Here is a 12,918-nt window from a genome sequence, read left to right as displayed (position 1 = left end):
CTGTTTTAAGACAAATGCTGTATCCTTCATTGCATAATGCTTAGAATTCTGAAATTGATCTCTCTCCCAGTAATCCAGGGCTTTTCAAGGAGCATCTGTTCCTCCCATCAAGTATGATATAGTGTGTTCTTCCTGTGATTTAAAGCAGTTGTCCTACCTGGTAGGGTAGAGTAATCTAACATGATTACTCTGTGTTTTGGATTTGGTTTGGTCTTTCTCAATAGAAAGGGAAAGGTCCTATTTCTTTGGGGTTTTTTGTTTTTCATGCTATTGCTGGATGGGCGCTCTAATGCAGACAAGAAGACGCTTATTTTTTGTACCTTGAATCTCCCACAGTGATGGGGGATATTACAAATACGTGTGCATACAATTTATGTAAACATAAGAGTAATGTAGGCACTAAAAATTATTTATAAGCTTGGAGGAAGTAGCATCTTTTTGTCATTTAGCCTCTAACTTTTTTTTTTTTTATATCAGAACTATCTGCATTCTAACATGGGGGCTGAGAATCCTGTGCCCTCCTAACCTCTTCAGTGGTGTTTCAAAAAATTAGTCTTGCAAGGTAATACTCTGATCCTATAATATATATATTATATAAGGTGTTAATTAAGTCTCTGAAATTAAAATAGATAAGTTTGTTTAAAGTACTGTTTTATAGTTACAGCCCTAATGAAGTTTTTACTGCTGCCTTTACAATGTAGCTCAAATATACACCATCAGAGTTTATTTCAAATTATACCCATTGTAAATCTTAAGTGCTGAATTGGATTAAGTAAGACAGGCTGCTTTAATGATATGGCATGAGGAAAACATAATGGAAGTAAAGCACAAACTATACTGGGGTCCCTAACAGCTTCATTTTGCTAATTAAAAAAATAAAAAAATAAGCCTGGATAGGAAACATTGGAAATTACACTTTTAGGATTTCTCTCTGGCTGTTCTTTCCATTCATGTTTATTTTTCATGTGTGTAAGAACTTTTGAATGCAGTATTCACAGGTTACCATCTACATGTGATCTTGTAAGACTATACAAATGTTTCAAGTTAGTGAAATTGAACTAGAACAAAATAAATCCACCTTTCACCTTGATCACTGTTTCCAACTTTAAGAGAGCTATGGTAAGGACGTGCTAAAAGATAATAGGTTTAGTGAAACTGTTGCCTGAGATAGCAGCCTTCTGAAATAATAGTATCCTTTGTAAAGCTGCCTATCTAATTCTGAGCATTTGGGATAATTCTTCAATATAATTACTGTTGATAGTTACTGTTCTTCTATAGTGATACCAAATTTTTCTTAGGATTCCTAAGTTATGTCAGCTTCCCTGGTTTCACTCTTTTCTTCATAACTGTGGTGGTTTAACACCAGCTGGAAATTATACTCCAAATACGCCACATCTCTTCTCCCTGCACTTCTAGTAAGAGAGCAGGGACAAAGGCAGACACTATGGGTTGAGATAACAATTATTGCAAGCAAACAGGAGTGGAATAGGAAACACACAGTAAGAGCAGAGATATTGATAACAAAAGTATAGAAAATGAGAAGGTGCTTTACACACAAAAAGAGGTGTTAACTACCATGACTTAGCTTTGCCTGGCTGCCAGGACAAAGACAAGATGGCAGCTGTTCCCGCACTCAGTGCCATGTGGTTTCCCATGGTGGCAGGGTTACCAAGGTGGTTTCCAGGCTGGCAGGGTGCTCCTCACAGCCAGCTCTCCTTGTCCCCAAGCCCAAGACAACAGAAAACAATGTTGGACAAACCCTCAAAAGCAAGACCATCCATGTCACAGTGCACCACTGCATCATTCCTCCTGGCTACTTGTTGAACCGGTGATGCTGGTTTTGACCTCTCCACTCAGCTCCGCTGGACTCTGCTGTGCTTGGCACCCAGAGCCGCAGTCTCCTGAGGTGACAGCGATTGAAACACGGACCAAGCAGTGATACTGCAAGGACATTTATTAGTAAAAGACACTGACACTTACACTGTTTTAGCTTCTGCATAACAATTTCCACTTGTTCTGTCTACATGTTAGCTAATGCTTAGCAAGCTACAATGTTACTTCTTCTTTTATGCTGTGGCTTATCACAGCAGGATGTTCCATAATCGTCAGCAGAGTGTTCCGTTCTTTGCAGAAGAATGTGATTTCTGCAGTTCTTATTTCTCATGACTCCTGCTGGACCAACTTCATTAAGTCAGCTGTGCTGTTTATGTCATTTAACTCATTCTGCTCTGCAACACTTCCCCCTTTCTGTTCTACGTACAGCACACGTTGAACTGCATTACTAACCATTCATTGCATACATTGCAATAAGCAAGGCACAATCATAAAAAGGCACAAAAATATCCCAATACATAAATTCCCAATTGCAATAGCCTCTCAGCCCAGCCATAGATATTCAAATACTGGAGCAGTTGCCCCAGCCAGTCTGTTCTGTCATCCCATTGCAGTTTCTTAACATTTTCCTCTGATTTCTGAATGCTGGCATGTATAGATTGAGAATCATAAGATAAATTCATACAACACATTCCTTCAATAATCCAGATATCCATGACCATGGGTTAACAACAAAAAATCAATGGCAGCACAATTTTGCAAAGTAGCATGGTGTACAGAATCAACATCTGCCAAAACGCCAGAAAGAGCAGTGGAAGTTGCATTAGTTTCTGGGTCAGCCAACAGCCAAGCTTTTGCAAGGTTGTAAGGGCTTTGGCTGCTGCAACACCTGGAACAAGAAATGAAGCAGTCCCAACAAGTGGGGGATTCCAAAACTGTGCATTTGGGTCACAAATCTTTGGTAAATTCATGAAGTGCACACCTCTGTTGGTCCCAGTCTGCTTTATGTGTATGATTTATAATCATGGTTAGATTAGGAGTTAACATTGTGAGGCAGCCAATAGTGCAAGGTCTGCTGATCACTCACGAAGGCAAAGCAGGCCAAGCACATCACCACAAACCAAAAATATCCCTCGAGGCAGTTTACATGGGAGAGAATCTGAGGGTGCATAGTACACTGAGCCATTGGATATTACAGTTTGATTGCACCGCAGAGAGCTACTGTGGTATAACAATTGACTTGGGGAAACATCCAGAGTCATCTTGTAGTAGGGGTCACTATTATACTTCTTCCCTAATTGTCTGTAGTTGAAGTATATGCAGACATCTGCCTTAATCAATCCCAGAATTTCAAGTTCCTGTTGTTGTGAAGGGGCAAGGGGTAAATGATTGTCCCAAGTATCGAAATTATCCATACATGATACCATGGAGGTATTGCAGGATATGTGGGGCTCCCTACCATGGGCTTTTGTCATGATCACTGTGGGTCATCTACAGGAATTCCTACTAGACATCTATGGAAGGGTGCCTGGGGTGTGGCCATTGATAAGCATAGTGCTGATTGGTTCAAAGCCTTAGCAAGAGTGAGCCACACATTACCTCGTGGTGATGGGGGGATGGTAGCCTCTCCCCAAGCACCCTCCTCCTTTAAGCATAAAATTAGCAAAAGGAAGGGCCCATCACATTTGGGGCACCAGTCCCTTTCCCACACATACTGGTGTGGGAGTAGACCATATTTCCACCCACACACAGAGCGCTATACAATTCCCAAAGGAATAGCACAGGGGATCACATCTAGGGCACTTTGCTCAGCGACGCTGTGCCTTGCAAAACCACCTTTTATGACAGCTGGTGCCTTCACAAAATGCCCACGCCTGATGACTAGGGTCGGCACACTCTAAACACAGAATAGGATTATTTTCTAATTGTAGATACTGCTCTTCACATTCTCCCTGAACCCATCTGATGTCATCTTGTTCCTTCTCAAGATGGTGTGCTAGTTACAGGTCAGTGTACCCATATCTTTCACAGTAAGTGCTAAGGTCCACAGGAAACCAAGGGTCTGGGAGATTTGGGAGTTGACGACGCTGAGGCAGCACAAGGATTATAAGGCTTCACCAGTCAAGCTGGTATCTAGTGGAGTCCCATTCCTATGGAAACACAAGCATAACCTCTTCCCCAGGTTATCAGGGCATAAGGACCTCATATTTGGTTACTTTCTGGATCCTTGAGAAGAACCTGGGCTTTTTCTACAGTATCTATGCATTCCTTCATAGCTGTAATATGCTTTACTATAGGTGTTATAGGGTTGTCTCCATAAAAGTTATAAACATTTAAGGCTTTGGCTAAATGATTCCGTGGCGTTTCCCTGAGCATTCCCTCTTTCTGTTGCAGCAGTAAGGTTTTCAAAGTAGCGTGGGTGTGCTCTACAATGGCCTGACCTGTTGGTGAATGAGGAATGCCCGTGATGTGAAAGACCCCATCGTTGAAAGGAGGAGTGTAGCTTCTGAGAAATGTAAGCAGGGCCATTATCAGTTTTTACTTGTCCAGGCACCCCCAAAGCCGCAAATGCCTGTAAAAAGTGATGACAAATGTCCCAGGAGGCCTCGCCTGTATGGCAGGAAGCATGAACTGCACAAGAAAATGTGTCAACAGACACATGCACATACTTCATGCGACCAAACTCAGGAAAGTGTGTAACATCAGTTTGTCAAATATCCAGGCTTAGTAGGCCTCTGGGGTTGACTCCTGTTGTCACAGAGGCAAAATTATGGCGCTGGCAATCTGGGCAAAAAAGCAATAATATCTTGAGCTTGGCGCTGAGTTAAAGCAAAGGTCTTTTTGCAGTGCTTTTGCATTTTGATGAAAGAAAGCATGACTAAGGCCTGCCTGTTCGTATGTATTGGGGTCTATCACAACAGGTGGTGAGCAGGTTAGCTTGCCAATTGCCTTCTGCCAATTCTCCAGGAAGAGTGGTGTGTGACCGAGTATGAGTAATAAAATATGGAGAGACCCATTGATCTAATAAGCGAATCAGCTCGCATAAATGTTCTGCCAACATAGGGTTGGTAGGGTTGTGTAAAAGAGAGGCTTCTGCTCTTTCTACGAGACCTGCAAGGTATGCAGAGTCTGTAACCAGATTGAAGGATTCTGGCCATTTCCAGGAAGCTCTTACAGCTGCAGTGAGTTCAACAACTTGAGGGGACCCAGGGACAGTTGAGATATCTGAATCCCATTGGCCTGTAGTCGGGTTTTGCCAAACTAAACCAGACTTCTGTGTCTTTCCTCATCCATCGGAAAAAACTGTTAGGGCTGAAAATGGTGCTTCAGAGTGCTTGAGTTTAAGCACGGGAACAAATCCTGTGACAAATAATTTGTGTGCTGGTGAATGCACTAAAACCTGCCCAAGGAGAGCAGCCGGGGCAATCTGAAAAATTTCAGCAGTTGGTTGAAGCTATAGTAGGTATGTAGCAGTACAAGGGACAAAAATTGCCATGGGTTCCTGTCCTGCAAGGGCACAGGAGTGCTTCTGTACTTTCATTATTAATTGTGCAAACATCTCATATTGCACGATGACAGTCTTAGACATTGCATGAGGAAGAAACAGGCACTCCAGAACTAGTAGGGGATCAGTCAGATGGTCATCCCACTGAAACAACAGTCCATGCGGTTGTTGGCTGGGGTTCAAAATAATAGTCAAAATAGGTAATTCTGGATCACAGCGAGCCACTTGGCATGCAGCAGTTGCTGATGCCACATGTTGTAGGGCCATATGCCCCTCAGGTGTAAGAGTCCAGGGTAATGCAATATGGGTGTCACCTTTTAGTAACTCAAACAGTGGTTGAAGGTCTTCATTGGTGATGCCAAGCGGAGGCCATACCCAGTTGACAGGTACCTAACTACTTTTGCAGGTCATTCAACGTGTTGACCTGTGTTTGCAAGCTGATAGCTTGAGGTCTCGCGGTTTGCTCTGTGATGCACCATCCCAGGTACTGCCAGGGTGGAAAGGTGTTGTACCTTTTCTGAAGCAATTCTTAGTCCATGAGAATGCGTGTTCCTGCATGTCATTTAACTCATTCTGCTCTGCAACACTAAGGGAATGTTTTTGCCATTTGTTTCCAGTCATGCTCACCTCAGCTTTCAGTAGAGTCAGCTGTTGGGATCCCCCTGTCACCCCAGAAATAGAGATGGATTCTGCCTCTATATATCTTGGTGGCATCAGGGTACATGGTGTGTTGATGCCAACTAAAGCCTTATATTCTTATGGGTCTGGTGTGCCAGGCCATCAGATCCACATTCCAGTAGACCTGATTATTCCTTTCCCTGCCTCCTGTTTAGAGGCAGGGCGTCTCTAGGTCTGGTCATTGTTATTTCTTGTAAATATGACCTGGAGGTCCCTTCAGGAGGATCAGAAATAACATCAGCCTTTTTAATATCTCTGAGGACTTGCCCAAGGGAAACGGGGCAGTATTTTTTACCAGAGTTTCATGTGGTGGTTATCCTTCCCCTCAACACAGGTACCTGTGCTGCTACAGCAGAGGTGGGTTTTCCATCACACTTCCTCATGTATTCTCAGTTGTCATGCAGGTAGAACCACAGATTACCTTGTGGTGTGTACCTTCTCTCTCAAGCTGGGGAGCACCTGCTCCCTAATAGCAGAAACTCTTACATGTACTGGCAGGGCATGGGACATTTCCTCCTTAAACTTTTGGTAGTCCTTTTTAAATTGTTGGTCCTCTTTTAATTTCCCTGTTAAATTGCCGTTAAGTCCTTGGACAGTCATTTCACAGATGAGATGCAGGCCTGTATTGGGATGGAGATAGTATCTTCATATAGCTGGAGTTTGTTAGCCAAATTGTTCACTTTTTTTTCTCCTTCCTTATATGACTTCTCTGCCAGTGAGTTGGCATGTGACCCCAGCACGCTCTGTAGGAACTTCTGCCACATGTTTTGTGTACACTGGATGTCATCTCTATTTATAGGGGACTACTTATTATTTGAATCCTTACAGATTACCTTCAGCACAACTAATTCTCCAAAGTACTGGATGCCTTGTGTCCATGGTGTTCCACTTGTGTTGATGTACTAAAAGATGCATCCATGCAGAGATTCCTCTCTATCAGACTTGACAGGAGTTACTTCCAGAGGCTGAGAGTTTCTGGTCTTTTCTAAATCTCCTGGTCAATGCCTGCATCCTAGGACAGGGATCCTAATTGCTTGGCTTCACTGGGCCTAGTGTTGCACCATTTGCCATGATATCCTAGCAGCAAGCAGCCAGGTCAGTAGGGGCTCACCAGGGTGGTAGCTGTAATCTTTTTGTGCATCTCAGAGCTCACCCATGGATAGGGATCAGGTGATTATGTCTGGCCGTGTCTCTTCCTCTGGTTTTGAGGGTCCTGTTTCTTCTTCATCCCTCATTATGTTAATTGATTTGTTCTTGAATTTTTTCTTCAGAACAGCAACTCCTACTGGCATGGGTTTTTTCTCTGGTTCAGCTGCACTTTGAGTGGCCTTGGTGCCTGTTGGTCTGCTTTCCTCTCCTCCCCCTGAAAGTGCTGTGCAGTGTCTGATTAGTAGTAGCCAGGGCCCAGCATGTTGCATAACTTCGTGCCTCTCTGCAGCTGTCACAGCATTTTTCTTTCAAATATTTTGCCACTTGTATCAAGGTCCTGTATTTTTCAGGGATGAACTTCTAAACCACTGGAACAGCATACTCCTTTAAAAGCTGGCTCATTTTCTGCCCCATACTATACTACTCATGACTGTTCAGCTCCAGGGCAGTTCTCTGAACAACTTCCCTGGATGTCTCTATCCTGACTTGAAACATGGCGTAGACTTCTTATTCTAAATTTCATTTATTCTAGACTGTATTGAAGAAATTTGGCAGACACTGCAATTAGAATACACTTTCTTTAACATCCAGATGGAATTCAAGATTCTCAAAAACTGTTGTAGCAGACCCAAAGGAGGAGAAAGGGGTTGAAAGGCTGAGAAAAATCATTGTCTCCTGGCCTCCCTACAGGATGGGTACTGTTATTAATGAATCCTCAGAGGTAGCAGCCAAGGCCACGATGGCTGAACAGCACTGAGCACAACATCCCAAATGACCCTCATTGCCACGGATGTTGTCATGTCATAAACTGATACCACACATTACAGCAACACAGCAATCCTGATCCTTCTCCCTACTCTGAAAAAATAGCATCATGAGGAGCATGTATGGGAATATATACAGGGTTAAATATCACCCCTCCATGAACAGATAGAGCAGCTGTAGCTAGGGAGTTCTGTACCTAATACGCAGGTTTTTAGATCAAAGTTGTCTTTACCCCTTTCATGGCTCACCATAGGCACCAGCTGAATGTGGTGGTTTGACACCAGCCACAAATTAAACTCCAAATAAGCCTCTCCCCTTCCTCCTGACCAAGGAAGAGACTATGGGTTGAGGTTACAATTTAGTGAAAGCAAACAGCAGTGGAATAAGAAATGCACAGTAATGGCAGCAATATTAATAACAAAAATATACTAGAAGAGAAGGTGCTTTATACACAAAAATGGGTGTGCACCACCTCCATGTAGTTCTGTGTGGCAGCCAGGACAAAGACGATGGCAGACACTCCCTGCAGTACCATGTGGTTTCCTCAGACAAAGACAAGATGGCAGGCACTCCCCATAGTTGGCTCTCCCTGTCCCTCAAGCCTGAGACAACAGAAAACAGTGACAGTCCCCTGAAAGCAAGATCATTCACATCATACCGCTGCCACTGCTTTGTTCCCCATGGCTGTTTCCCACCCCAGCACCACTGCTTTTGCCCTTTTCACTCTGCTAGGGTTTGGTTCCCAGCAGCACCACAGCTTTTCACCATTCCACTGGGCTCAGCTGTGTTCACCACCCAGAGCTGCACGCTCCTGAGGGACAGGAATGGATGCGGACTCCGTCAGCCTCTCTGAGGAAGGGCGGTGAACAAAGTGGTGTCATTTCTGGGGATTACTCATCTTTTCTTTCCCCCAAGGCTGTTCCCCACAGTGATGATGTAGGCACTGTAGAATAGCAATATAAGCCATGCCCATCAGTTCTGAGCTCCACCCCCTCCCTACAACCACAAGAACTTACTAGCAAACCTTTTAATATTGTTTTTCATTATGGTAAATAACTTGCCCACTTGTTTATGCTAAAATATTTTAGTAAATAATTAGAAATTGCAGTGTGCTGCTTCTTGAATTTTGAAGACATCTTGTCAACTAAACACAGTTTGCACAAATTTCAGATTCTTCTAGGCTTCTGCTACAGTTTCATCACTGTGGCATTGTAATATGGAGTTAACTTCAAATTCTGTGAGTTTATTTCTGTCATGAGTGGTTCGTGTTGGAAGGGGCCTTTAAAGAACATCTTGTCTAACTGCCCTGCCATGGGCAGGGACTTCTTTCTGTAGACCAGGTCAAAGCCCCATACAGCCAGTACCTGTGCAATGGTACATGTGTCTTTATGTATGTGCACGCACAGTTGTGTGTCAGTGCTGCTTGTTTCTGTACAATTGTAGATAGCACCTCTCTGGGTAGAGACGAAACTTCAGAGGCCGTCGTAGTGGAGAGGTAGTTATACCCTGGTTTGGGGTCTTCCAGGTCATAGACATGATTCTGAAATGTATTTTTTCCATGGTTATCAGCTGCAAATCACTTTTATCTTCAGACTTCATGTACTGTAACTGTACTTTCTTCTCAGACATCAGATCTTATTACCTACAAAAATCCTAGTATAAAATAAAAGAAGTTCCTAATAACTAATATTCTGGTTAAGCTGGTAGAATATTTCAAAACAAATTTGGAATTTGAGTTGCTGAATTCTTGAACCACAGGAAAGCATTTGGAGTTTTTTATTAGGGAAGGAAAAAAACAGCAACAAGATAAAACTGGCGTATTTTTATTCCCTCCATTATTTAGAGATATCTTTGGGAAGGCAGGTGCAGAAGACTTGCATAGAATGATCCTTTCTGCTCGTATAATAAGGATTAGGGAGTCTAAATAACAGACATGCTTCATCCAACTTGTTAGTGCTGGAACAAACTATGCTACTGCTTCACCTGAAACATGTACCAGTAGCTCTGAGCTGTGTTACGGAAATCACAATGTTACTTACCAAGGAAGCTAGTTGTTGCATTTCAGTTTAGAATGACTCCTTCCCCAGAACATTCTTGTGAAGTGCTGGTCCTCCCCTGAGCATCTAGCAGTGGAAGTTCTCAGTGAGTTGCCTGAAGGAGAAGTGTTGTAGATAGTGAAGTAAAAATGTTGAAGCCCACCAGGTGGTGCCAGAAGGCCTAATCACTGGTGGCTCTGACAGACCTGAGAAGGTGAGACTGCCACTTTTGTCAGAAACTGTACAATCCGAATACAAGCAACACATGCCATTACCCTTCCTCTGCTTCCAAACTTTTACCTGTAAAGCATTTCCTCAGCAAATTACTTCCTTCTGTGTTCATGATGGTAAAATTTAAATACACTGTTTAGGAGTAAGGCACTTAAAATTGTGGGCTTGGTGTCAGCTTTAATTATCACTAGTTTTGTGCTGCTCACATCCCTCTTCAGTGGATAGTAGAACCATGAAGCTTTTCACAAAAATGCTGTAAACAACATTGTGCTGTGTGTTGCAGTGAAATGCATGCAGTTTTATGGAAATAGAGACATGAATGTTAGCTAAATTTATGCTAGAGAATTATCTCAGGTGGTTACTTTTATTTTCATGGAGTTAAAAGCTCATACAACATTTTAATGTTTCTAAACAACTAAGTTTATAGAGAGGGTTAAGATGTTTCACAGTGAAAACTGAAAGATGTTTTTTCCATCATTTCCCTTTATACTGCAAAAATTATTTTTTCATCACTTTACTTTTTCTGTCTTTATGTCATGTCTTTCTGCCTGTTTTGATAGAATGATTCTACTATTCTCATATAAAACTGGTATGATTGACAGTTTGTAATGCTAGTGTTTTTATAACACTTAATAGTCTCTGAAACACTCCACAATAATTAGGCCACTATCAGACAAAGGAGTCATCTAATTTCCACTTTTTTTTTTTTTCCTAAAGTATACTTTTGTGTGGAAAGGCTTGTAAAAGCAGATGAGCAGCACACGTGGGCTGGTGAGTAGCAGCTCACAAGTCAAAACTTGTCTGTTTTTTAAGTGAAACCTGCAGCTGCACTGATGGTGACCTGTGCTGTTGGGTGTTGGGGAAATGGGTGTCTGACAAGTAGGCAGTGGCACTTCTCTTCTGAAAGTTACTGGCAGTCTGTACTAGTCTAGCTTGCTTTGGATGTGTCACTTTGTATCCAAAAAAACCCTACTTATGTTGGATTTACTGTATCGGCTGCTATCAACAGAATACCTCTAAAAAGTTGATTGTTTCATAGGTCATCTTACGTATAGCCAAACAAGAAGTATCTGCTCTTTCTTAACAGCTTATTGCAACTCTGAGTGCATCAGATGCATGTTTTGATTTTGTGTTTCCTACCTTTATATGAAACATGACATTTCTTGGGACTTGAAATAGAAGAGTTTTCATTTTGTGAGTCAGGTTTTTTTCTTGATGATTTTCCATATTAGGAGATCAAGATATTTGCATAATGGCATTAAGTCTGATGTTTTGTCATTTATCACATTTAAGAACCCTAAATTTTACAGGGTTTGGTGTATTTTTAATCAAGTAAGTAAGACTTATTTACATATTTTTAAAAATTCAAAGTGTTCTTAAAGTATATCAATTTATTTTCAGAAAATCAGGTTCTATGCCTCCTTATTATTATCTTCAGAACTGTCACTATGCAACTGATATGTAAATTGAATTCAGAATGCTGGTTTTAGGAAAGCACAACTTAATTCTTCAGTAAGGTTTTGAACTAGTAACAGTTACGGGCTTAGTTTCTAGAAAGTCAGTTTACACTGCTGGATCAGGTTTTAACTTCAGTAGCCTTGTGTCCATCCATAGCTTCAGAGAGCACAGTGAAGCACTTTATTATTAAGTGCTAGCAAACAAATTGTAACTTTAAAAGGATTAGAAATAAATTTTCTGTTTCTGAAGCATGATTTCAAATTTGGGGCATAGTAATGATTGGGGATATTCTATTATGAAAAATTAACTGGTAGAAAACAATATATTTTGTGATGTCTTAATTATTTTTGTACACAACTACATAAGCAATGCAATCAAAATACCTAGTACTTTTTATTTTTACTATGAATTGGAAATCCTGGGAGGGGGAAGTGTATAATACAGGTGTTACATGAATAGCAGTTCAACAGCTTATTGTAAAAGGGTGTATTACTTTCTAAATTTGAAGAATTTTCCCATTTTGTGTATTTGTGGAGGTGGTGATGATGGTTCGGTTTATGTTTTGGAGGGATTTTTTGTTTAGTTTTGTGGGTTTTTTTAGATCAGAAGATATAATACAAGATTACAGTTGCTTCTGAACTAATAGCTTTTCTGGAGGAAAATAGTTGATCTCTTGAATGTTTGTGCTGTACCTGTGAGACTGAGTATAGTAGTATATTACAGCAGTGCTAAGAATTCAGAGTTGGTTTTTCATAATCTGTGATGCTTCTGTATTAATGTGTTTTAATCCATAGGAAAATGAGTCTGAGTTCCGTAGAAAAAGATCATCCTTATGCTGTTTCCAGTAGTTAAGCAAGCTAATTGCTTCCTATTAGAATATTGTTGAATATGGTTGCCCTGGTATCATTTAGCATTGTTGGGTATATACTGGTAAATTTCAGGAAGAGATGAAATGTAGAAAAACTAGTAAGTTTCTGTAAATATTTTTTTTAATTTCATAAGTTCTTAAGAATTCCTGACTGTGAATGTCTTAAGTTAGTTCTTTCTAAAAACTGCAGATGACTGAATGTTTGTCTCCCTGTTGCCACTTTTTCCTAGGTGTATTGCTCTTAGTTGCTGTATTGTTCCTAGAAGTCAATGGGTACAATTCATGAAAGAATTGTCAAGTGTTAGATGTAAATGCATTTTTCTGTGTAACAGTTTTACCATACCTCAGGGTATGCTAAAACCTGTATGTTCCCTTATTCAGTAAGGGACAAGCTT

The 12,918-nt window shown here is 41.2% G+C and overlaps 1 protein-coding gene across 1 annotated transcript in view; it reads left to right on the top strand.

The window, feature by feature from the left end:
* The window catches only part of SPIN1 (spindlin 1), a 65,430-nt gene that overhangs the window by 29,506 nt on the left and 23,006 nt on the right, over window positions 1-12,918 (top strand). The window lies entirely within an intron of this gene.

This window comes from Corvus brachyrhynchos, unplaced genomic scaffold (genome assembly GCF_000691975.1).
Source record: "Corvus brachyrhynchos isolate BGI_N302 unplaced genomic scaffold, ASM69197v1 scaffold408, whole genome shotgun sequence".
NCBI lineage: Eukaryota > Metazoa > Chordata > Aves > Passeriformes > Corvidae > Corvus > Corvus brachyrhynchos.
This window is presented reverse-complemented; position numbering and strand designations above follow the sequence as displayed.